The sequence below is a fragment of the Parasteatoda tepidariorum genome, unplaced genomic scaffold, assembly GCF_982258835.1.
Source record: "Parasteatoda tepidariorum strain Cologne lab strain unplaced genomic scaffold, Ptep-v5.0 scaffold_79, whole genome shotgun sequence".
Classification (NCBI taxonomy): domain Eukaryota; kingdom Metazoa; phylum Arthropoda; class Arachnida; order Araneae; family Theridiidae; genus Parasteatoda; species Parasteatoda tepidariorum.
The window spans coordinates 97441-122000 of record NW_028257438.1 but is presented as its reverse complement, the minus strand read 5'-3'; the positions used below and the strand labels follow the sequence as shown (position 1 = coordinate 122000).

Genomic DNA, 24560 nt, shown 5'->3' with positions numbered 1-24560 from the left:
ACATTTATGATTGATCTTGCACATATTTTTTTTTAAGCTAGAATGATACAAGAGTTCGCTTGTTTGTTACGCATAAAATAATACTTATTTCTCTAAAGCATATAATTATAGTTTTTTTTCTGTTTAAGTGTGTCCTTGTATGTGACATTTATGATTGATCTTGCACAACTTTTTTTAAGCTAGAATGTTACAAGAGGTCGCTTGTTTGTCACGCATTAAATAATGCTTATTTCTCTAAAGCATATAATTATAATTTTTTTTCTGTTTAAGTGTGTCCTTGTATGTGACATTTATGAATTGAGTGATATTTATTACTTGAGTGGGCGAAGGAGATGACGCCAGAAAAAGTTTATTCCAGACGATTCTGTCTTTTGATCTTGCACAAAATTTTTTTAACGCTAAAATGATACAAAAGTTTACAGTTTTTTTTATTTTTTATATCAAGTATATAATTATAGTTTTTTTTTTCTGTTTATGTGTGTCCTTTCACGTAATATTTATAATTGGTCTTGCGCAACTTATAACACGCTAGAATGATACAAAAAGTTCACTTGAATTAATTATAGTTTTATTCTATGTATGTGTGTCCTTTCATGTGATTAAAAATTAAAAGTCACGGTGGCTTCTTAGCCTCGACTTAATGATGTCCGCGGGTCAGTCCAGACCTTTAATCCTCTTTCATAATAAATAATAAATGACATGATACAAATTTTAACATTAGAATGACACAAAAGGTCGCTGTTTCTCAAAAGCATAAAAACAATTTCTATTTACATGTGTCCTTGCATGCGATTAACAAATAAAGTCAGATGATCAGAATCAAGTGAAGTAAAAAAAAAATAATAATAATAATAATAATACCATCAAATAGATTTATTCCTTTTACTAAGCGACTATTGCGAATTTTTAAATAGTTATTCATACCACCACAAATGCAATTTTCAGATTTCAAGTATTTATATAATTCTTTCCATTGTTCTAATTTACAGGAATGTGCAGAGTCAAAAAATACTTTTAAAAGTTCTTTTCTAGATCAAGTATGCCTTTTATAACATAACCGTTGGTCCCTTTTTAAAAGATTATTCAAATCACTAAAGAGCTTGTTATAATAAACGTCTTTATGTAGACTTTCCAAAATTTTCAAAAGTCTTTTTGGATTTTCATATTGGATGCGTTCCTTTATTCGCATTGATTGTAAAAACTGGAAACTAGTTTGAGATGATTCTACTTTCTTCCGTTTCGAACCAAAGACATGAACCTAAAAGAAAAGAAATAAAATGCGATTAAAATTTTAAAAATGATATAGAGTAGGATAAAAATGTTAATTTGTTATTAATAGTTAAAATAATAATAGAATCCTTTCTATCCCTTTGAACAAACATCCGTAATTGGAATAACATTTATCGTCAAATAATAATAGAATCCTTTCTATCCCTTTGAACAAACATCCGTAATTGGAATAACATTTATCGTCAAATAATAATAGAATCACGACTAAATTAAGCGTTACGCGATAAAGAAAACCACGAAATGTTTTTTTTTTTTTTTTTCAAATAACTAAACTGTAATAAGATTCTTTATAAAGAAACTCCTGAATAACTTGCAATTCCACCAATAGAGGATAGCATGATACAGTTCTTTTTTTTTTTTTTTTTTTTTACCTATTCAGACAGTCTGCGATAAAGAAATCCCTGAAAATGTTTTTTTTGTATTTATAATTATTTGTATTGTCTAATTCTATTTTGATTTATAATTCTATTTTGATTTATAATTATCTTTTACAAGATTTAATTATTTGTATTGTCTAATTAGTTTTGATTTATAATTAGTTTTATTGTCTAATTATCTTTTACAAGATTTAATTATTTGTATTGTCTAATTAGTTTTGATTTATAATTAGTTTTATTGTCTAATTATCTTTTACAAGATTTAATTATTTGTATTGTCTAATTAGTTTTATTTATAATTAGTTTTATTGTCTAATTATCTTTTACAAGATTTAATTATTTGTATTGTCTAATTAGTTTTATTTATAATTAGTTTTATTGTCTAATTATCTTTTATAAGATATTTGTCTAAGGTGATAGAGTGTTTTCTTTTCTAAGCTGTAAAATTTCAAACTATAAAATAATTAATCATTTAAAAAAACAATCTTTATTTCAAACCTAGTACTATAAAGGGGCTTCTGCGCCACGGATTTGCGATAGTACTATAAAGGGGCTTCTGCGCCACGGATTTGCGATAGTTATTGAGAATATTAACCAAAGATTCTTCAAAAAAGAAACAACAGCGCTCCTGATGTTGGATGTGGCCAAAGCCTTTGACCGAGTCTGGCATCAGGGCCTCGTATACAAGCTCATAAATTTCAATATCCCCAAAGATCTAATACTACTAATTAATAATTATCTGACAAACAGAACTTTTCATATTAAGATCAATTACAGCATTTTTCTTCCGCTAGAAACATTAAAGCAGGAGTTCCGCAAGGTTCAATTCTCGGCCCTGTGCTCTACCTAATTTATTCAGCAGACTTTCCAAATTTTAATAATATGAGAAACATCACCTCAGCCATCTACGCAGATGATACAGCACTTATGAGCAGATCAATAAATCCCAAGAAGTCAGTTACTAATCTCAGTAATATCATACCTCATATCGAAGACTGGTGCACAAAAATGGAAAGTTAGCCATCAACACCACTAAATCTTCACTACTAATTATTATGAGCAGATCAATAAATCCCAAGAAATCAGTTACTAATCTCAGTAATATCATACCTCATATCGAAGACTGGTGCACAAAAATGGAAAGTTAGCCATCAACACCACTAAATCTTCACTACTAATTATTATGAGCAGATCAATAAATCCCAAGAAATCAGTTACTAATCTCAGTAATATCATACCTCATATCGAAGACTGGTGCACAAAAATGGAAAGTTAGCCATCAACACCACTAAATCTTCACTACTAATTATTATGAGCAGATCAATAAATCCCAAGAAATCAGTTATCCAAATATTACTCTTTTCAATGATGCAATACCACTAGTTCTTTAAACTGGAATACCAATATTAAAACTATAAATCTCTGAAAACCACTAGTTCTTTAAACTGGAATACCAATATTAAAACTATAAATCTCTGAAAACCAATATTAAAACTATAAATCTCTGAAAACCAATATTAAAACTATAAATCTCTGAAAACCAATATTAAAACTATAAATCTCTGAAAACCAATATTAAAACTATAAATCTCTGAAAACCAATATTAAAACTATAGATCTCTGAAACCAATATTAAAACTATCACTTAAACCAATATTAAAACTATAGATCTCTGAAACCAATATTAAAACTATCACTTAAACCAATATTAAAACTATAAATCTCTGAAATCAATATTAAAACTATAAATCTCTGAAATCAATATTAAAACTATAAATCTCTGAAACCAATATTAAAACTATCACTTAAACCAATATTAAAACTATCACTTAAACCAATATTAAAACTATCACTTAAACCAATATTAAAAACTATAAATCTCTGAAACCAATATTAAAAACTATAAATCTCTGAAACCAATATTAAAACTATCACTTAAACCAATATTAAAACTATAGATCTCTGAAACCAGTATTAAAACTATAGATTTCTGAAACCAGTATTAAAACTATAGATTTCTGAAACCAATATTAAAACTATAAATCTCTGAAACCAATATTAAAACTATAAATCTCTGAAACCAATATTAAAACTATAAATCTCTGAAAACCAATATTAAAACTATAAATCTCTGAAACCAATATTAAAACTATAGATACTCAAAATAAATTCCTCAGATGTATTACAGGAGCCCCCAGATCCATGAGAATGAAAGATCTAAAAGACGAGAGTTAAAAAATCAACAAAATAGATGAGCACATAGCTGAACTATGTGCAAGTTTCTTCAAGAGATGCACTCTCTTGTCATACGTGCAATTACTTTAAAAAATTTTGATTTTGCACTCATCAAAGACAACATGAAATATAGCCCGGCAACCGCCTTTTTCCTATCCGACGGAGTATTGTCCCGTAAATTTTGTAAATAGCTGTAAATACTTGTAAATAATTTTGCGCATTTATTATGTATTTCTCCTTTTCTCTGGGGCTATGTGGCTACTGTGCACCTGAGAAGCTCGGGGGTAATACCTCGAAGGGAGGCGAGGCAGTCTGCCACAAAACCTCTTCTCTCTCTCTCTCTCTCAAACTTGTTTGTTCAATCTCACTACTTCATTCTAATTTTCTCTCAGTAAAAGATATTGAACCCCACATTTCAGTTGAGCTTCGGCGATTTATTATTTATTTCCACTCAGATGAATTAGTTGGAGCACCTAGCGGGGCTGATGCTAAGATAACCAACACATATGAGTAGGATTTGTGATAGTAGGATAAAGGGGCCAAATAAGGGATTGAGAGTACGAAAACAGAATTAAAATATTACGATTTTTTTTTTCCAAGTCTCAACCATAATACCCCTAATTATTTGTATTTATAATTATTTGCAAGATTTAATTATTTGTATTGTCTAATTATTTTTATTAAATCATATCTTTTATAAAATAATAGTTGTCTAAGGTGATAGAGTGTTTTTTTTTTTTTTTTTTTAAGCTGTGAAATTTCAAACTATAAAATAATTAATCATTTAAAAAAAAAAAACAATCTTTATTTCAAACCTAGTAGGATAAAGGGGCTTCCACCAAATAAGGGATTGAGAGTACGAAAACAGAATAAAATATTACGATTTTTTTTTTCCAAGTCTCAACATATCAACCATAATAACGGGCCATTTTATCTCTTACTGCATCGTATAAATCCTTTGAGAGCAAGCAGTTACCTACCTCTTCCAAACAAAAATAGCAACCAAAAAAAGTATTATTAATTGCAAAATTTAATTATTTGTATTGTCTAATTATTTTTATTAAATCATATCTTTTATAAAATAATAGTTGTCTAAGGTGATAGAGTGTTTTTTTTTTTTTTTTTTTTAAGCTGTGAAATTTCAAACTATAAAATAATTAATCATTTAAAAAAAAAAAACAATCTTTATTTCAAACCTAGTAGGATAAAGGGGCTTCCACCAAATAAGGGATTGAGAGTACGAAAACAGAATAAAATATTACGATTTTTTTTTTCCAAGTCTCAACATATCAACCATAATACCCCTAATTATTTGTATTTATAATTATTTGCAAGATTTAATTATTTGTATTGTCTAATTATTTTTATTAAATCATATCTTTTATAAAATAATAGTTGTCTAAGGTGATAGAGTGTTTTTTTTTTTTTTTTTAAGCTGTGAAATTTCAAACTATAAAATAATTAATCATTTAAAAAAAAAAAACAATCTTTATTTCAAACCTAGTAGGATAAAGGGGCTTCCACCAAATAAGGGATTGAGAGTACGAAAACAGAATAAAATATTACGATTTTTTTTTCCAAGTCTCAACATATCAACCATAATACCCCTAATTATTTGTATTTATAATTATTTGCAAGATTTAATTATTTGTATTGTCTAATTATTTTTATTAAATCATATCTTTTATAAAATAATAGTTGTCTAAGGTGATAGAGTGTTTTTTTTTTTTTTTTTTTAAGCTGTGAAATTTCAAACTATAAAATAATTAATCATTTAAAAAAAAAAAAAACAATCTTTATTTCAAACCTAGTAGGATAAAGGGGCTTCCACCAAATAAGGGATTGAGAGTACGAAAACAGAATAAAATATTACGATTTTTTTTTTCCAAGTCTCAACATATCAACCATAATAACGGGCCATTTTATCTCTTACTGCATCGTATAAATCCTTTGAGAGCAAGCAGTTACCTACCTCTTCCAAACAAAAATAGCAACCAAAAAAAGTATTATTAATTGCAAAATTTAATTATTTGTATTGTCTAATTATTTTTATTAAATCATATCTTTTATAAAATAATAGTTTTCTAAGGTGATAGAGTGTTTTTTTTTTTTTTTTTTTAAGCTGTTAAATTTCAAACTATAAAATAATTAATCATTTAAAAAAAAAAAACAATCTTTATTTCAAACCTAGTAGGATAAAGGGGCTTCCACCAAATAAGGGATTGAGAGTACGAAAACAGAATAAAATATTACGATTTTTTTTTTCCAAGTCTCAACATATCAACCATAATAACGGGCCATTTTATCTCTTACTGCATCGTATAAATCCTTTGAGAGCAAGCAGTTACCTACCTCTTCCAAACAAAAATAGCAACCAAAAAAAGTATTATTAATTGCAAAATTTAATTATTTGTATTGTCTAATTATTTTTATTAAATCATATCTTTTATAAAATAATAGTTTTCTAAGGTGATAGAGTGTTTTTTTTTTTTTTTTTTTAAGCTGTGAAATTTCAAACTATAAAATAATTAATCATTTAAAAAAAAAAAACAATCTTTATTTCAAACCTAGTAGGATAAAGGGGCTTCCACCAAATAAGGGATTGAGAGTACGAAAACAGAATAAAATATTACAATTTTTTTTTTCCAAGTCTCAACATATCAACCATAATACCCCTAATTATTTGTATTTATAATTATTTGCAAGATTTAATTATTTGTATTGTCTAATTATTTTTATTAAATCATATCTTTTATAAAATAATAGTTGTCTAAGGTGATAGAGTGTTTTTTTTTTTTTTTTTAAGCTGTGAAATTTCAAACTATAAAATAATTAATCATTTAAAAAAAAAAAACAATCTTTATTTCAAACCTAGTAGGATAAAGGGGCTTCCACCAAATAAGGGATTGAGAGTACGAAAACAGAATAAAATATTACGATTTTTTTTTTCCAAGTCTCAACATATCAACCATAATAACGGGCCATTTTATCTCTTACTGCATCGTATAAATCCTTTGAGAGCAAGCAGTTACCTACCTCTTCCAAACAAAAATAGCAACCAAAAAAAGTAGTATTAACTATTTACAATGAAAAAATATTGAAAGAGAAATTAATCTTTTAAGAAAATATTTATGTATTCTTAAAAAAAATTTCTATCTTTTTAAAGAAAATATTTATGTATTCTTAAAAAAATTTTCTATCTTTTTAAAGAAAATATTTATGTATTCTTAAAAAAATTAATCTTTTAAGAAAATATTTATGTATTCTTAAAAAAATTTTCTATCTTTTTAAAGAAAATATTTATGTATTCTTAAAAAAATTTTTTACTTTTGTTAAAAATTTTCCAGTTTTTCAAAAATTATTAAAGGATATAACTTTTTTCTTGATACTATAAACTTTTTTCACCTGTGAAAATGATCGATAAAGACAAAATATATTTTAATAAAATAAATAACATTTTATTCAAAGTTTCACCCTAGCACTTCTTCATTACCAGGTTTCTTATCAATTTTATTTTTACAATACATTTTTTAATTTTTTTATTTACATCTAAATGTGCTGGTAATTAAACATCGTTTAATGTTTTGAAAATACATTTTTCCCCACTGGAGCTGATTTTCTATTTCGCAAAAAGTCATTTATCTTGATATCCGAGTGCTTGTCCTATTTATAGGTCGTGTAGAAATCGTCCAAATGCTTTCCCCTTAACGAGAGCACAATGTTTTATAAACTCTGGTGCATGAAGAAAAAGTTGTTGTCAGTTCATCTACTTTAGTACAGCCAAAATCCTCTAAACTGTAAAACATTCTGCAACGGTGGTTGGAATGTACAAACTCCGGTAATGGGATTAACTTTCACGGCATGAAAAGCAAGTTCTTTGACAATGTAACACCATGACGAAAGTTGAAAACCTTCAAAATCAGTGACTAAAGCTGACAATCCCTTTTTCGGTTTCCTTCCTACAATAAAAAAAAGAAAATTTTGAATCACCAAGAAAAATAATTAGACGACACACAGTTAAAATGATTATGATAATCTTCATAACTCCTTTCGATTGCTACGATTAAGAATTTATTTGCAAAGTAAAAGTCTTTACCCCCTGAGTTCTGTCTAAAATAAACATTTTTTTACAAAAACAAATATGAAACGTTCCTTTAACAAAAAAAAAGTTAATTTAACAAATATTAGCTTTATTTAGATTTCGTAATGAAAAAAAAAAAATAACTGTTCGTAATTTGTAACTAAGAAGATAATAAATTTTTTTTATTATTAGCAAAATAAAAAAAATTAATTAAAATGAACAAAGCAATTTACTTTCTCCTGGTTAATTAAAGATACAGATTAACACAGCTCAGCAGATCTATAAATAATACTATTTAACATTGACAATACACTATTTTATCATCAATATAATAAAATAACATAGTTTTTTAAAATTTTAATAAAAAATTAGTACTTACTTGAATATCATCATGCTTCTGCTTTAGTATTGCGTTTCCATCCATAACGAAGAGAAGAATCCTTTTTTATTCTAGTGGCTCCATCTATATTTAAATATTAAAAAGAAAATATATGAATAACTCTTCCTAAATTCTACTAACTCTTCTCTTACTAAACTTATAACTCTTCTCTTACTAAATTCTCTTTACATGTTTCTTAGATTCAAAATAATTATTTTGAAACTTTTAGGAAATTTAAAATATAATTGATGATATAAATATGTAGCTATTCATTTTCTAATAGAAAATAAAATTAATTCAAATATTTCTTTCATGAGATTACAAAATAAGTATTTTAATATAATAATTAAATTGTATTAGTTGATAAATTATAAGTTTGAAGATGTTCGTTATTGTATTTAAAAATATGATTGAATAAACACTGTAAATATATTGTTATATATTAGTTTTTTAGTTAGATAATAATTGTTTCATAAAAATAAATCTAAAATTAATAAAATTTATATTTCCTAAATATCTATATTAATACGAGTTGAATATCTTGCAAAACTAAAAATTAGATGCAATCTGTTCAGTTTTCACAACTCTTACTGGTCGTTGGACTAAGCGTAGGAGGTTTTCGTAGTTTTCCTCTTCATATAACATGGGGACTCGACTAAGCGTAGGAGGTTTTCGTGGTTTTCCTCTTCATATAACATGGGGACTCGACTAAGCGTAGGAGGTTTTCGTGGTTTTCCTCTTCATATAACATGGGGACTCGACTAAGCGTAGGAGGTTTTCGTGGTTTTCCTCTTCATATAACATGGGGACTCGACTAAGCGTAGGAGGTTTTCGTGGTTTTCCTCTTCATATAACATGGGGATTCGACTAAGCGTAGGAGGTTTTCGTGGTTTTCCTCTTCATATAACATGGGGACTCGACTAAGCGTAGGAGGTTTTCGTGGTTTTCCTCTTCATATAACATGGGTACTCACAAAGTCCACTTCGAAGACATGTATTGTTTCAAGATCAAGGAGTTCCCTTGTCTTCTGGGTTCAAAAATGACAAGACTACATTGATAACCGTAAAATTTTAAGCTGTAAAATTTCAAAAGAAGGTGATAATTATCTAATTTTATAAAATAATTAATCATTTAAAAAAATAACATTCATTGATTTAAAATTAATATACCTTTAAGTCTAATACTTTTAATATTCTTAGTAGACATACTTAATAGATACAATTTTATTTTAATATTGAATCAATTTATTTGAAATGTATTCATTGATATTGATTAGGTTAGTTCTAATTAAGAACTATTATATCAACTATAGTTATATTAAAAATAACTAGAATTTAGGAAGAGTTATTCATATATTTTCTTTTTAATATTTAAATATAGATGGAGCCACTAGAATAAAAAAGGATTCTTCTCTTCGTTATGGATGGAAACGCAATACTAAAGCAGAAGCATGATGATATTCAAGTAAGTACTAATTTTTTATTAAAATTTTAAAAAACTATGTTATTTTATTATATTGATGATAAAATAGTGTATTGTCAATGTTAAATAGTATTATTTATAGATCTGCTGAGCTGTGTTAATCTGTATCTTTAATTAACCAGGAGAAAGTAAATTGCTTTGTTCATTTTAATTAATTTTTTTTATTTTGCTAATAATAAAAAAAATTTATTATCTTCTTAGTTACAAATTACGAACAGTTATTTTTTTTTTTTCATTACGAAATCTAAATAAAGCTAATATTTGTTAAATTAACTTTTTTTTTGTTAAAGGAACGTTTCATATTTGTTTTTGTAAAAAAATGTTTATTTTAGACAGAACTCAGGGGGTAAAGACTTTTACTTTGCAAATAAATTCTTAATCGTAGCAATCGAAAGGAGTTATGAAGATTATCATAATCATTTTAACTGTGTGTCGTCTAATTATTTTTCTTGGTGATTCAAAATTTTCTTTTTTTTATTGTAGGAAGGAAACCGAAAAAGGGATTGTCAGCTTTAGTCACTGATTTTGAAGGTTTTCAACTTTCGTCATGGTGTTACATTGTCAAAGAACTTGCTTTTCATGCCGTGAAAGTTAATCCCATTACCGGAGTTTGTACATTCCAACCACCGTTGCAGAATGTTTTACAGTTTAGAGGATTTTGGCTGTACTAAAGTAGATGAACTGACAACAACTTTTTCTTCATGCACCAGAGTTTATAAAACATTGTGCTCTCGTTAAGGGGAAAGCATTTGGACGATTTCTACACGACCTATAAATAGGACAAGCACTCGGATATCAAGATAAATGACTTTTTGCGAAATAGAAAATCAGCTCCAGTGGGGAAAAATGTATTTTCAAAACATTAAACGATGTTTAATTACCAGCACATTTAGATGTAAATAAAAAAATTAAAAAATGTATTGTAAAAATAAAATTGATAAGAAACCTGGTAATGAAGAAGTGCTAGGGTGAAACTTTGAATAAAATGTTATTTATTTTATTAAAATATATTTTGTCTTTATCGATCATTTTCACAGGTGAAAAAAGTTTATAGTATCAAGAAAAAAGTTATATCCTTTAATAATTTTTGAAAAACTGGAAAATTTTTAACAAAAGTAAAAAATTTTTTTAAGAATACATAAATATTTTCTTTAAAAAGATAGAAAATTTTTTTAAGAATACATAAATATTTTCTTAAAAGATTAATTTTTTTAAGAATACATAAATATTTTCTTTAAAAAGATAGAAAATTTTTTTAAGAATACATAAATATTTTCTTTAAAAAGATAGAAATTTTTTTTAAGAATACATAAATATTTTCGTAAAAGATTAATTTCTCTTTCAATATTTTTTCATTGTAAATAGTTAATACTACTTTTTTTGGTTGCTATTTTTGTTTGGAAGAGGTAGGTAACTGCTTGCTCTCAAAGGATTTATACGATGCAGTAAGAGATAAAATGGCCCGTTATTATGGTTGATATGTTGAGACTTGGAAAAAAAAAATCGTAATATTTTATTCTGTTTTCGTACTCTCAATCCCTTATTTGGTGGAAGCCCCTTTATCCTACTAGGTTTGAAATAAAGATTGTTTTTTTTTTTTAAATGATTAATTATTTTATAGTTTGAAATTTCACAGCTTAAAAAAAAAAAAAAAAACACTCTATCACCTTAGACAACTATTATTTTATAAAAGATATGATTTAATAAAAATAATTAGACAATACAAATAATTAAATCTTGCAAATAATTATAAATACAAATAATTAGGGGTATTATGGTTGATATGTTGAGACTTGGAAAAAAAAAATTGTAATATTTTATTCTGTTTTCGTACTCTCAATCCCTTATTTGGTGGAAGCCCCTTTATCCTACTAGGTTTGAAATAAAGATTGTTTTTTTTTTTTAAATGATTAATTATTTTATAGTTTGAAATTTCACAGCTTAAAAAAAAAAAAAAAAAAACACTCTATCACCTTAGAAAACTATTATTTTATAAAAGATATGATTTAATAAAAATAATTAGACAATACAAATAATTAAATTTTGCAATTAATAATACTTTTTTTGGTTGCTATTTTTGTTTGGAAGAGGTAGGTAACTGCTTGCTCTCAAAGGATTTATACGATGCAGTAAGAGATAAAATGGCCCGTTATTATGGTTGATATGTTGAGACTTGGAAAAAAAAAATCGTAATATTTTATTCTGTTTTCGTACTCTCAATCCCTTATTTGGTGGAAGCCCCTTTATCCTACTAGGTTTGAAATAAAGATTGTTTTTTTTTTTTAAATGATTAATTATTTTATAGTTTGAAATTTAACAGCTTAAAAAAAAAAAAAAAAAAACACTCTATCACCTTAGAAAACTATTATTTTATAAAAGATATGATTTAATAAAAATAATTAGACAATACAAATAATTAAATTTTGCAATTAATAATACTTTTTTTGGTTGCTATTTTTGTTTGGAAGAGGTAGGTAACTGCTTGCTCTCAAAGGATTTATACGATGCAGTAAGAGATAAAATGGCCCGTTATTATGGTTGATATGTTGAGACTTGGAAAAAAAAAATCGTAATATTTTATTCTGTTTTCGTACTCTCAATCCCTTATTTGGTGGAAGCCCCTTTATCCTACTAGGTTTGAAATAAAGATTGTTTTTTTTTTTTTTAAATGATTAATTATTTTATAGTTTGAAATTTCACAGCTTAAAAAAAAAAAAAAAAAAACACTCTATCACCTTAGACAACTATTATTTTATAAAAGATATGATTTAATAAAAATAATTAGACAATACAAATAATTAAATCTTGCAAATAATTATAAATACAAATAATTAGGGGTATTATGGTTGATATGTTGAGACTTGGAAAAAAAAATCGTAATATTTTATTCTGTTTTCGTACTCTCAATCCCTTATTTGGTGGAAGCCCCTTTATCCTACTAGGTTTGAAATAAAGATTGTTTTTTTTTTTTAAATGATTAATTATTTTATAGTTTGAAATTTCACAGCTTAAAAAAAAAAAAAAAAACACTCTATCACCTTAGACAACTATTATTTTATAAAAGATATGATTTAATAAAAATAATTAGACAATACAAATAATTAAATCTTGCAAATAATTATAAATACAAATAATTAGGGGTATTATGGTTGATATGTTGAGACTTGGAAAAAAAAAATCGTAATATTTTATTCTGTTTTCGTACTCTCAATCCCTTATTTGGTGGAAGCCCCTTTATCCTACTAGGTTTGAAATAAAGATTGTTTTTTTTTTTTAAATGATTAATTATTTTATAGTTTGAAATTTCACAGCTTAAAAAAAAAAAAAAAAAAAACACTCTATCACCTTAGACAACTATTATTTTATAAAAGATATGATTTAATAAAAATAATTAGACAATACAAATAATTAAATTTTGCAATTAATAATACTTTTTTTGGTTGCTATTTTTGTTTGGAAGAGGTAGGTAACTGCTTGCTCTCAAAGGATTTATACGATGCAGTAAGAGATAAAATGGCCCGTTATTATGGTTGATATGTTGAGACTTGGAAAAAAAAAATCGTAATATTTTATTCTGTTTTCGTACTCTCAATCCCTTATTTGGTGGAAGCCCCTTTATCCTACTAGGTTTGAAATAAAGATTGTTTTTTTTTTTTAAATGATTAATTATTTTATAGTTTGAAATTTCACAGCTTAAAAAAAAAAAAAAAAAAACACTCTATCACCTTAGACAACTATTATTTTATAAAAGATATGATTTAATAAAAATAATTAGACAATACAAATAATTAAATCTTGCAAATAATTATAAATACAAATAATTAGGGGTATTATGGTTGAGACTTGGAAAAAAAAAATCGTAATATTTTAATTCTGTTTTCGTACTCTCAATCCCTTATTTGGCCCCTTTATCCTACTATCACAAATCCTACTCATATGTGTTGGTTATCTTAGCATCAGCCCCGCTAGGTGCTCCAACTAATTCATCTGAGTGGAAATAAATAATAAATCGCCGAAGCTCAACTGAAATGTGGGGTTCAATATCTTTTACTGAGAGAAAATTAGAATGAAGTAGTGAGATTGAACAAACAAGTTTGAGAGAGAGAGAGAGAGAAGAGGTTTTGTGGCAGACTGCCTCGCCTCCCTTCGAGGTATTACCCCCGAGCTTCTCAGGTGCACAGTAGCCACATAGCCCCAGAGAAAAGGAGAAATACATAATAAATGCGCAAAATTATTTACAAGTATTTACAGCTATTTACAAAATTTACGGGACAATACTCCGTCGGATAGGAAAAAGGCGGTTGCCGGGCTATATTTCATGTTGTCTTTGATGAGTGCAAAATCAAAATTTTTTAAAGTAATTGCACGTATGACAAGAGAGTGCATCTCTTGAAGAAACTTGCACATAGTTCAGCTATGTGCTCATCTATTTTGTTGATTTTTTAACTCTCGTCTTTTAGATCTTTCATTCTCATGGATCTGGGGGCTCCTGTAATACATCTGAGGAATTTATTTTGAGTATCTATAGTTTTAATATTGGTTTCAGAGATTTATAGTTTTAATATTGGTTTTCAGAGATTTATAGTTTTAATATTGGTTTCAGAGATTTATAGTTTTAATATTGGTTTCAGAGATTTATAGTTTTAATATTGGTTTCAGAAATCTATAGTTTTAATACTGGTTTCAGAAATCTATAGTTTTAATACTGGTTTCAGAGATCTATAGTTTTAATATTGGTTTAAGTGATAGTTTTAATATTGGTTTCAGAGATTTATAGTTTTTAATATTGGTTTCAGAGATTTATAGTTTTTAATATTGGTTTAAGTGATAGTTTTAATATTGGTTTAAGTGATAGTTTTAATATTGGTTTAAGTGATAGTTTTAATATTGGTTTCAGAGATTTATAGTTTTAATATTGATTTCAGAGATTTATAGTTTTAATATTGATTTCAGAGATTTATAGTTTTAATATTGGTTTAAGTGATAGTTTTAATATTGGTTTCAGAGATCTATAGTTTTAATATTGGTTTAAGTGATAGTTTTAATATTGGTTTCAGAGATCTATAGTTTTAATATTGGTTTTCAGAGATTTATAGTTTTAATATTGGTTTTCAGAGATTTATAGTTTTAATATTGGTTTTCAGAGATTTATAGTTTTAATATTGGTTTTCAGAGATTTATAGTTTTAATATTGGTTTTCAGAGATTTATAGTTTTAATATTGGTATTCCAGTTTAAAGAACTAGTGGTTTTCAGAGATTTATAGTTTTAATATTGGTATTCCAGTTTAAAGAACTAGTGGTATTGCATCATTGAAAAGAGTAATATTTGGATAACTGATTTCTTGGGATTTATTGATCTGCTCATAATAATTAGTAGTGAAGATTTAGTGGTGTTGATGGCTAACTTTCCATTTTTGTGCACCAGTCTTCGATATGAGGTATGATATTACTGAGATTAGTAACTGATTTCTTGGGATTTATTGATCTGCTCATAATAATTAGTAGTGAAGATTTAGTGGTGTTGATGGCTAACTTTCCATTTTTGTGCACCAGTCTTCGATATGAGGTATGATATTACTGAGATTAGTAACTGATTTCTTGGGATTTATTGATCTGCTCATAATAATTAGTAGTGAAGATTTAGTGGTGTTGATGGCTAACTTTCCATTTTTGTGCACCAGTCTTCGATATGAGGTATGATATTACTGAGATTAGTAACTGACTTCTTGGGATTTATTGATCTGCTCATAAGTGCTGTATCATCTGCGTAGATGGCTGAGGTGATGTTTCTCATATTATTAAAATTTGGAAAGTCTGCTGAATAAATTAGGTAGAGCACAGGGCCGAGAATTGAACCTTGCGGAACTCCTGCTTTAATGTTTCTAGCGGAAGAAAAATGCTGTAATTGATCTTAATATGAAAAGTTCTGTTTGTCAGATAATTATTAATTAGTAGTATTAGATCTTTGGGGATATTGAAATTTATGAGCTTGTATACGAGGCCCTGATGCCAGACTCGGTCAAAGGCTTTGGCCACATCCAACATCAGGAGCGCTGTTGTTTCTTTTTTGAAGAATCTTTGGTTAATATTCTCAATAACTATCGCAAATCCGTGGCGCAGAAGCCCCTTTATAGTACTATCGCAAATCCGTGGCGCAGAAGCCCCTTTATAGTACTAGGTTTGAAATAAAGATTGTTTTTTTAAATGATTAATTATTTTATAGTTTGAAATTTTACAGCTTAGAAAAGAAAACACTCTATCACCTTAGACAAATATCTTATAAAAGATAATTAGACAATAAAACTAATTATAAATAAAACTAATTAGACAATACAAATAATTAAATCTTGTAAAAGATAATTAGACAATAAAACTAATTATAAATAAAACTAATTAGACAATACAAATAATTAAATCTTGTAAAAGATAATTAGACAATAAAACTAATTATAAATCAAAACTAATTAGACAATACAAATAATTAAATCTTGTAAAAGATAATTAGACAATAAAACTAATTATAAATCAAAACTAATTAGACAATACAAATAATTAAATCTTGTAAAAGATAATTATAAATCAAAATAGAATTATAAATCAAAATAGAATTAGACAATACAAATAATTATAAATACAAAAAAAACATTTTCAGGGATTTCTTTATCGCAGACTGTCTGAATAGGTAAAAAAAAAAAAAAAAAAAAAGAACTGTATCATGCTATCCTCTATTGGTGGAATTGCAAGTTATTCAGGAGTTTCTTTATAAAGAATCTTATTACAGTTTAGTTATTTGAAAAAAAAAAAAAAAAACATTTCGTGGTTTTCTTTATCGCGTAACGCTTAATTTAGTCGTGATTCTATTATTATTTGACGATAAATGTTATTCCAATTACGGATGTTTGTTCAAAGGGATAGAAAGGATTCTATTATTATTTGACGATAAATGTTATTCCAATTACGGATGTTTGTTCAAAGGGATAGAAAGGATTCTATTATTATTTTAACTATTAATAACAAATTAACATTTTTATCCTACTCTATATCATTTTTAAAATTTTAATCGCATTTTATTTCTTTTCTTTTAGGTTCATGTCTTTGGTTCGAAACGGAAGAAAGTAGAATCATCTCAAACTAGTTTCCAGTTTTTACAATCAATGCGAATAAAGGAACGCATCCAATATGAAAATCCAAAAAGACTTTTGAAAATTTTGGAAAGTCTACATAAAGACGTTTATTATAACAAGCTCTTTAGTGATTTGAATAATCTTTTAAAAAGGGACCAACGGTTATGTTATAAAAGGCATACTTGATCTAGAAAAGAACTTTTAAAAGTATTTTTTGACTCTGCACATTCCTGTAAATTAGAACAATGGAAAGAATTATATAAATACTTGAAATCTGAAAATTGCATTTGTGGTGGTATGAATAACTATTTAAAAATTCGCAATAGTCGCTTAGTAAAAGGAATAAATCTATTTGATGGTATTATTATTATTATTATTATTTTTTTTTTACTTCACTTGATTCTGATCATCTGACTTTATTTGTTAATCGCATGCAAGGACACATGTAAATAGAAATTGTTTTTATGCTTTTGAGAAACAGCGACCTTTTGTGTCATTCTAATGTTAAAATTTGTATCATGTCATTTATTATTTATTATGAAAGAGGATTAAAGGTCTGGACTGACCCGCGGACATCATTAAGTCGAGGCTAAGAAGCCACCGTGACTTTTAATTTTTAATCACATGAAAGGACACACATACATAGAATAAAACTATAATTAATTCAAGTGAACTTTTTGTATCATTCTAGCGTGTTATAAGTTGCGCAAGACCAATTATAAATATTACGTGAAAGGACACACATAAACAGAAAAAAAAAACTATAATTATATACTTGATATAAAAAATAAAAAAAACTGTAAACTTTTGTATCATTTTAGCGTTAAAAAAATTTTGTGCAAGATCAAAAGACAGAATCGTCTGGAATAAACTTTTTCTGGCGTCATCTCCTTCGCCCACTCAAGTAATAAATATCACTCAATTCATAAATGTCACATACAAGGACACACTTAAACAGAAAAAAAATTATAATTATATGCTTTAGAGAAATAAGCATTATTTAATGCGTGACAAACAAGCGACCTCTTGTAACATTCTAGCTTAAAAAAAGTTGTGCAAGATCAATCATAAATGTCACATACAAGGACACACTTAAACAGAAAAAAAACTATAATTATATGCTTTAGAGAAATAAGTATTATTTTATGCGTAACAAACAAGCGAACTCTTGTATCATTCTAGCTTAAAAAAAAATATGTGCAAGATCAATCATAAATGTCACATACAAGGACACACTTAAACAGAAAAAAAACTATAATTATATGCTTTAGAGAAATAAGTATTATTTTATGCGTAACAAACAAGCGACTTCTTGTATCATTCTAGCTTAAAAAAAAGTTGTGCAAGATCAATCATAAATGTCACATACAAGGACACACTTAAAAAAAAAAAAAAGGTTGTGCAAGATCAAAAGACAGAATCGTTTGGAATAAACTTTTTCTGGCGTCATCTCCTTCGCCCACACAATTCATACGATTATTTGAAACGTGGAGGTCTTTTCAAAAAAAAAAAAAAAAAAAAATTGTTTTCGAATCGTCTGGAATAAACTTTTCTAAAGTCATCTCCTTGACCTACCCAATTCATACGATCATTTGAAACGTGGAGGTCTTTTCAAAAAAAAAAAAAAAAAAAAATGTTGTTCGAATTGTCTGAAATAAGTAGGTTCTTTTCGACTGGATTTATTTCCATCTTGCAGAGTATAAAAAATTAGGTGTAATTCAAAAAATATTTGCTCTTGAATAAGTACTCTGAAAAAAAAAAAAAAAACTTGATTAGTTTAGTAGTAAGTATAGTTCCAACATATAACTTTCCTCTAATAATTTTTTTGTTGTAAAATTTCGTTGATATCTAACCCGAATAGGAACTGTGTTATTAGTATTTTTTCGTTATTTCAAGCATATAGCCATTTACTATCTGCTGCTCATTCGATATCTAACGCTTGTCAGGTACATCATAACGTTTGAGGTGGGGCCGATTCAAAACACTGAGGATTTATTTATCCTCTTTATGCAGTTATTATATAGAACATGGATTAGCAGCTTTCAAATTTACCAACCTTTCCAGAAAAATAAACACTCGGTGTTTTTTTGAATGTTTATAAAATGTGGAAGAAGAAGAAGAAGAAGAAAAAAAAACGATTGAATCTGGTAAGTACTAGTAAAGATTACGAGAAATAAATATTTTTATGTGGACTGTTTAGAGAAATAAACACTCTAATATTTTTATGTGGACTGTTTAGAGAAATAAACACTCTAATATTTTTATGTGGACTGTTTAGAGAAATAAACACTCTAATATTTTTATGTGGACTGTTTAGAGAAATAAACACTCTAATATTTTTATGTGGACTGTTTAGAGAAATAAACACTCTGTTTTTTTTTTGTTTTTTTTTTAATGTTTATAAAATGGATTTATTAAATTTTTAAAGCATTAAAACGTTCGACTACATTTTTTACAGACTGTAAAAAAATGTGTATTCCTCTATAAAACCACACCTTCTATTCTATTTTACACAGTATGACACCTTCCATTTAATTTTTCGCAGTTTTTTTACAAACTCTTTTAACATGTACAGTGCACTCCCGATTATCCGGGTTTATCACCGGGACAGGTCACACGGATAATCGATAAACACGGATAATCCGAAAACTTTTTTTATTAAAGAAAATTTCAATATCGGTACAAAAAATATGAAAATTACTGACATTTGCACGCATAACATCAAACTAGGAATTTTCCTTATTAAAAAATGTGTAATGCGTCTTCGCCATATATCGATACAGATATTTTATGTACTACAGTAATGTCACTGCAATCAAATCCTTCCATATAATCTAAATAAAGTTTTCACAGAGCAGCAGAATGAGAAATTGTATTTCATTTATTTACTACATCTCCTGCATCAGTTACTATCATCACTATTTGATTTAACAACATAACGATGTCTTCATGAGTCAAATACTGGAAGCCAGGCTCACATGCATCACTTTGAAACCAATCTTCTAAATTTTATTCATCAAGAATTTCGAAACCTTCAAAAATGAAATATACATTAAGGTTGTTTGAATCTGTCTTTAAACCACTGTAAATAAACACATACTCTATTTCAAAATCACACCCTCTCTTTGTGTCAGTATGAAAGAGCATTAAAATAGTTGAAGCATTTAAAGAGTATGATAGGTTTCATTTAATAAATAATTATTATTATTATTAATAAAAAAAAACCATTCGGCGTCAGTATGAAAGAGCATTAAAATAGTTGGAGCATTTAAAGAGTATGATAGGTTTCATTTAATAAATAATTAATATTATTAATAAAAAAAAACCATTCGGCGTCAGTATGAAAGAGCATTAAAATAGTTGGAGCATTTAAAGAGTATTATAGGTTTCATTAGATAAATAATTATTATTATTAATAAAAAAAAAACCATTCGGCGTCAGTATGAAAGAGCATTAAAATAGTTGGAGCATTTAAAGAGTATTATAGGTTTCATTTAATAAATAATTTACAAAAAAAAAAAACTCTGATGTAAGTTGTTAATAGATTGTTGATTCTTGGTTACAAATCTATTGCACAGAAACCTTTTTACTTTCCAGAGAAATAAACACTCTTGTTTTTTTTTTTAATGTTTATAAAATGGATTTATTGATTCTGGCAAGTACGACTAATGATTACTAGAAATAAATATTTTTGTGTAGACTCTTTAGAGAAATAAACACTATGTTTTTTTTTTTTTAAATGTTTATAAAATGGATTTATTGATTCTGGCAAGTACTACTAATGATTACTAGAAATAAATATTTTTGTGTAGACTCTTTAGAGAAATAAACACTATGTTTTTTTTTTTAATGTTTATAAAACGGATTTATTGATTTTTTAAAACGTTAAAACATTTGACTACATTTTTGACAAGTTGTAAAAGAATGTGTATTCTTCTATAAAACTGCACTCATATTCTATTTTACACAGTATGACATCTTCCATTCGATTTTTCACAGTTTTTTTATCAACTCTTTAACATGTATCTGGAAACCCTCTTTTCGTGTCAGTGGGGAAAAAACATTTTAAAATTTGTTTTGTTGAAAACATTACTTAGACATCTTTTTTAAGATTGATTATCCAAAAAAAACATTATTAATAAAAGTCCCTTAAAAAAATACATTTTAAAATAATTATAAATAACACAATACACAAACATTGTTTTTTTGAAATTTCATTTTAAAGAGTAATTAGTATTCTTAGTAAAAACACTCTGTATTAGTGGTAAAAAAGAATGTATTTTAACATTTATTCTGTTGAAAGCAATAATAAGGCATTCAATATTTATCAAATCTAGTCAAACGTTTCTCATTCATCCGGACCAAGAAGATTACATTCTGATATAGTGTTTCTCTTTCTAATATAATGCAATAAATTGAAATACAAATCTAGTCAAACGTTTCTCATTCATCCGGACCAAGAAGATAAAAACTCAAACCTATTCTTTTATAACATTTTTCCATAGCATTTTCATAACATTTTATTCTTTTATTTTTATTCAGTTGAAAGTTTTATAAAATGGATTTATTGATTTTATTAAGCCGTTAAAACGTTCGACTATATTTTTGACAAGTTGTAAAAGAATGTGTATTCTACTATAAAACTACACTCTTATTCTATTTTACACAGCATGACATCTTCCAAACGATTTTTCATAGTTTTTTTTATCAACTCTTTAACATGTATGTGGAACAATTATTTGAAATAGGTGGTGGATTGTAATCATATATTCTAAATACATCGGATGGTGCTGCTTCAAAAATGAAATATACATTAGGATTGTTTAAATCTGTTTTTAAGCCACTGCAAATAAACACATATACTAATATAAAGAGTATATAAATTAGTATTATTAATAAAAAACACTCGGTGTCCGTGGAAAGTAATGCAAATTCAGGTATTTCAGAATGATTACGGAATCTGGAATCAAAACTCACTGTAACGGAATCTGGAATCAAAACTCACTGTAACGGAATCTGGAATCAAAACTCACTGTAACGGAATCTGGAATCAAAACTCACTGTAACGGAATCTGGAATCAAAACTCACTGTAACGGAATCTGGAATCAAAATTCACTGTAACGGAATCTGGAATCAAAATTCACTGTAACGGAATCTGGAATCAAAATTCACTGTAACGGAATCTGGAATCAAAATTCACTGTAACGGAATCTGGAATCAAAATTCACTGTAACGGAATCTGGAATCAAAATTCACTGTAACGGAATCTGGAATCAAAACTCACTGTAACGGAATTTTTCAGATTTTTGCTTAAAGATCTTTAAAAGTTTAATTTTTTCCTCTGTATTTTATAAAATATAAAATGTAGATTGTTAAACAAAAAATATAATTAAATATAAACTGAGAATACTTTACAAAATCAGAGGTAAATACTGAATTTGAGAAAATTTCACTTAGAAATTAAAAAAAAAAAATTTCACCAATCAGAAGCCAGTATTTAGAAGGCTTCTTTGCACCCACAGACCACTCAACTGAAATTTGGAAACTCTCAAGCTAAGAGAATAGATATATAAAAAAAAAAAAAAAAAAAAAAAAAAAAAAAAAAACCTATTTTTTTTTTTTTTTTTTTTTTTTTTTTTTTTAATACATATATTGTCTTGGCTTGAGAGTTTCCAAATTTCAGTTGAGTGGTCTGTAGGTGCAAAGAAGCCTTCTAAATATTGGCTTCTGATTGATGAATTTTTTTTTTTTTGATATATATATTCTCTAATTTCAGTTGAGTGGTCTGTAGGTGCAAAGAAGCCTTCTAAATATTGGCTTCTGATTGATGAATTTTTTTTTTTTAATATATATATTCTCTTGGCTTGAGAGTTTCTAATTTTCAGTTGAGTGGTCTGTAGGTGCAAAGAAGCCTTCTAAATACTGGCTTCTGATCGATGAATTTTCGGTATCTATTTGTAGGTTTAAGATTTTGTTCCAAGAGTTTACCAAGACCATAAGAACTATTTGTATCAAACAACCAAAATATTTAGTGAAGTATTTTAAATCCTAAACAACCTCAACGATGGAAATATTTCAGTATGCAATAATTATACAACAATGATTTATTTTAATATAAACTTTCAAAAACTCTTTCTTTGATTTCACTTTGCGAAATTGTTTCAGTATGCAATAATTATACAACAACGATTTATTTTAATATAAACTTTCAAAAACTCTTTCTTTGATTTCACTTTGCGAAATTGTTTCAGTATGCAATAATTATACAACAACGATTTATTTTAATATAAACTTTCAAAAACTCTTTCTTTGATTTCACTTTGCGAAATTGTTTCAGTATGCAATAATTATACAACAACGATTTATTTTAATATAAACATTCAAAAATTCTCTTCTTTGATTTCACTTTGCGAAATTGTTTCAGTATGCAATAATTATACAACAACGATTTATTTTAATATAAACTTTCAAAAACTCTTTCTTTGATTTCACTTTGCGAAATTGTTTCAGTATGCAATAATTATACAACAACGATTTATTTTAATATAAACATTCAAAAATTCTCTTCTTTGATTTCACTTTGCGAAATTGTTTCAGTATGCAATAATTATACAACAACGATTTATTTTAATATAAACATTCAAAAATTCTCTTCTTTGATTTCACTTTGCGAAATTGTTTCAGTATGCAATAATTATACAACAACGATTTATTTTAATATAAACTTTCAAACATACATTTTTAACTCACTGTTAAAAAATACATGTTTTTGTTTAAAATCAAACTCTTTCGTCATTTTCACACATTTTTTGCATAGTTTATTTTAAGATGGTGAAACGTTAGTTCATCGGAAATCGGCCATTGTAAAACAAAGTAATTTATTTTAGGACGGTGAAACGCTAGTTTATCGGAATATCTACCATTAACAAATGAAGTAATTTATTTTAGGATGGTGAAACGTTAGTTCATCGGAAATCGGCCATTGTAAAACAAAGTAATTTATTTTAGGACGGTGAAACGCTAGTTTATCGGAATATCTACCATTAACAAATGAAGTAATTTATTTTAGGATGGTGAAACGTTAGTTCATCGGAAATCGGCCATTGTAAAACAAAGTAATTTATTTTAGGATAGTTTATAAATTGATTTTTTTAAATATACTTTCAAAAACCTTTTCTTTTGCTTTCACATTCGCAAAATTGTTTCAGTATGTAATATTTATACGACAGTAAATTTTTATTTTTTTTATATATAAACTTTCAAACTGTTTGAATACATTTTGAACTCACTGTCAATAAATACATTCTTTTGTTTAAAATCAAACTCTCTCTGCATTTTCACACATTTTTGCATAGTTTATTTTAGGATAATGAAACGTTATTTTATCTTAAATCTACCATTAAAAAATGAAGTTTATTTTTTTAGGACAATGAAACGTTATTTTATCTTCAATCTGTCATTTAAAAAAACTGTTGTTTATTTTTTTAGGACAATGAAACGTTATTTTATCTTCAATCTGTCATTTAAAAAAACTGTTGTTTATTTTTTTAGGATATTTTATTGGCTTTAAATTATCTGGAAATTTAATTG

The 24560-nt window shown here is 26.7% G+C and overlaps 2 long non-coding RNA genes across 2 annotated transcripts; one reads left to right on the top strand and one right to left on the bottom strand.

Annotated features, from left to right (window-relative positions):
• Positions 1–7338: 7338 nt before the first annotated feature.
• On the bottom strand, positions 7339–8499 carry LOC147800807 (uncharacterized). Its single transcript, XR_015431176.1, has 2 exons — positions 8363–8499; positions 7339–7861 (listed from the first exon to the last, which is right to left on the bottom strand). It is a non-coding gene; the product is annotated as an uncharacterized LOC147800807 (long non-coding RNA).
• A 1190-nt stretch (positions 8500–9689) lies between these two features.
• On the top strand, positions 9690–10850 carry LOC147800806 (uncharacterized). Its single transcript, XR_015431175.1, has 2 exons — positions 9690–9826; positions 10328–10850. It is a non-coding gene; the product is annotated as an uncharacterized LOC147800806 (long non-coding RNA).
• The last annotated feature ends 13710 nt before the right edge of the window (positions 10851–24560 follow it).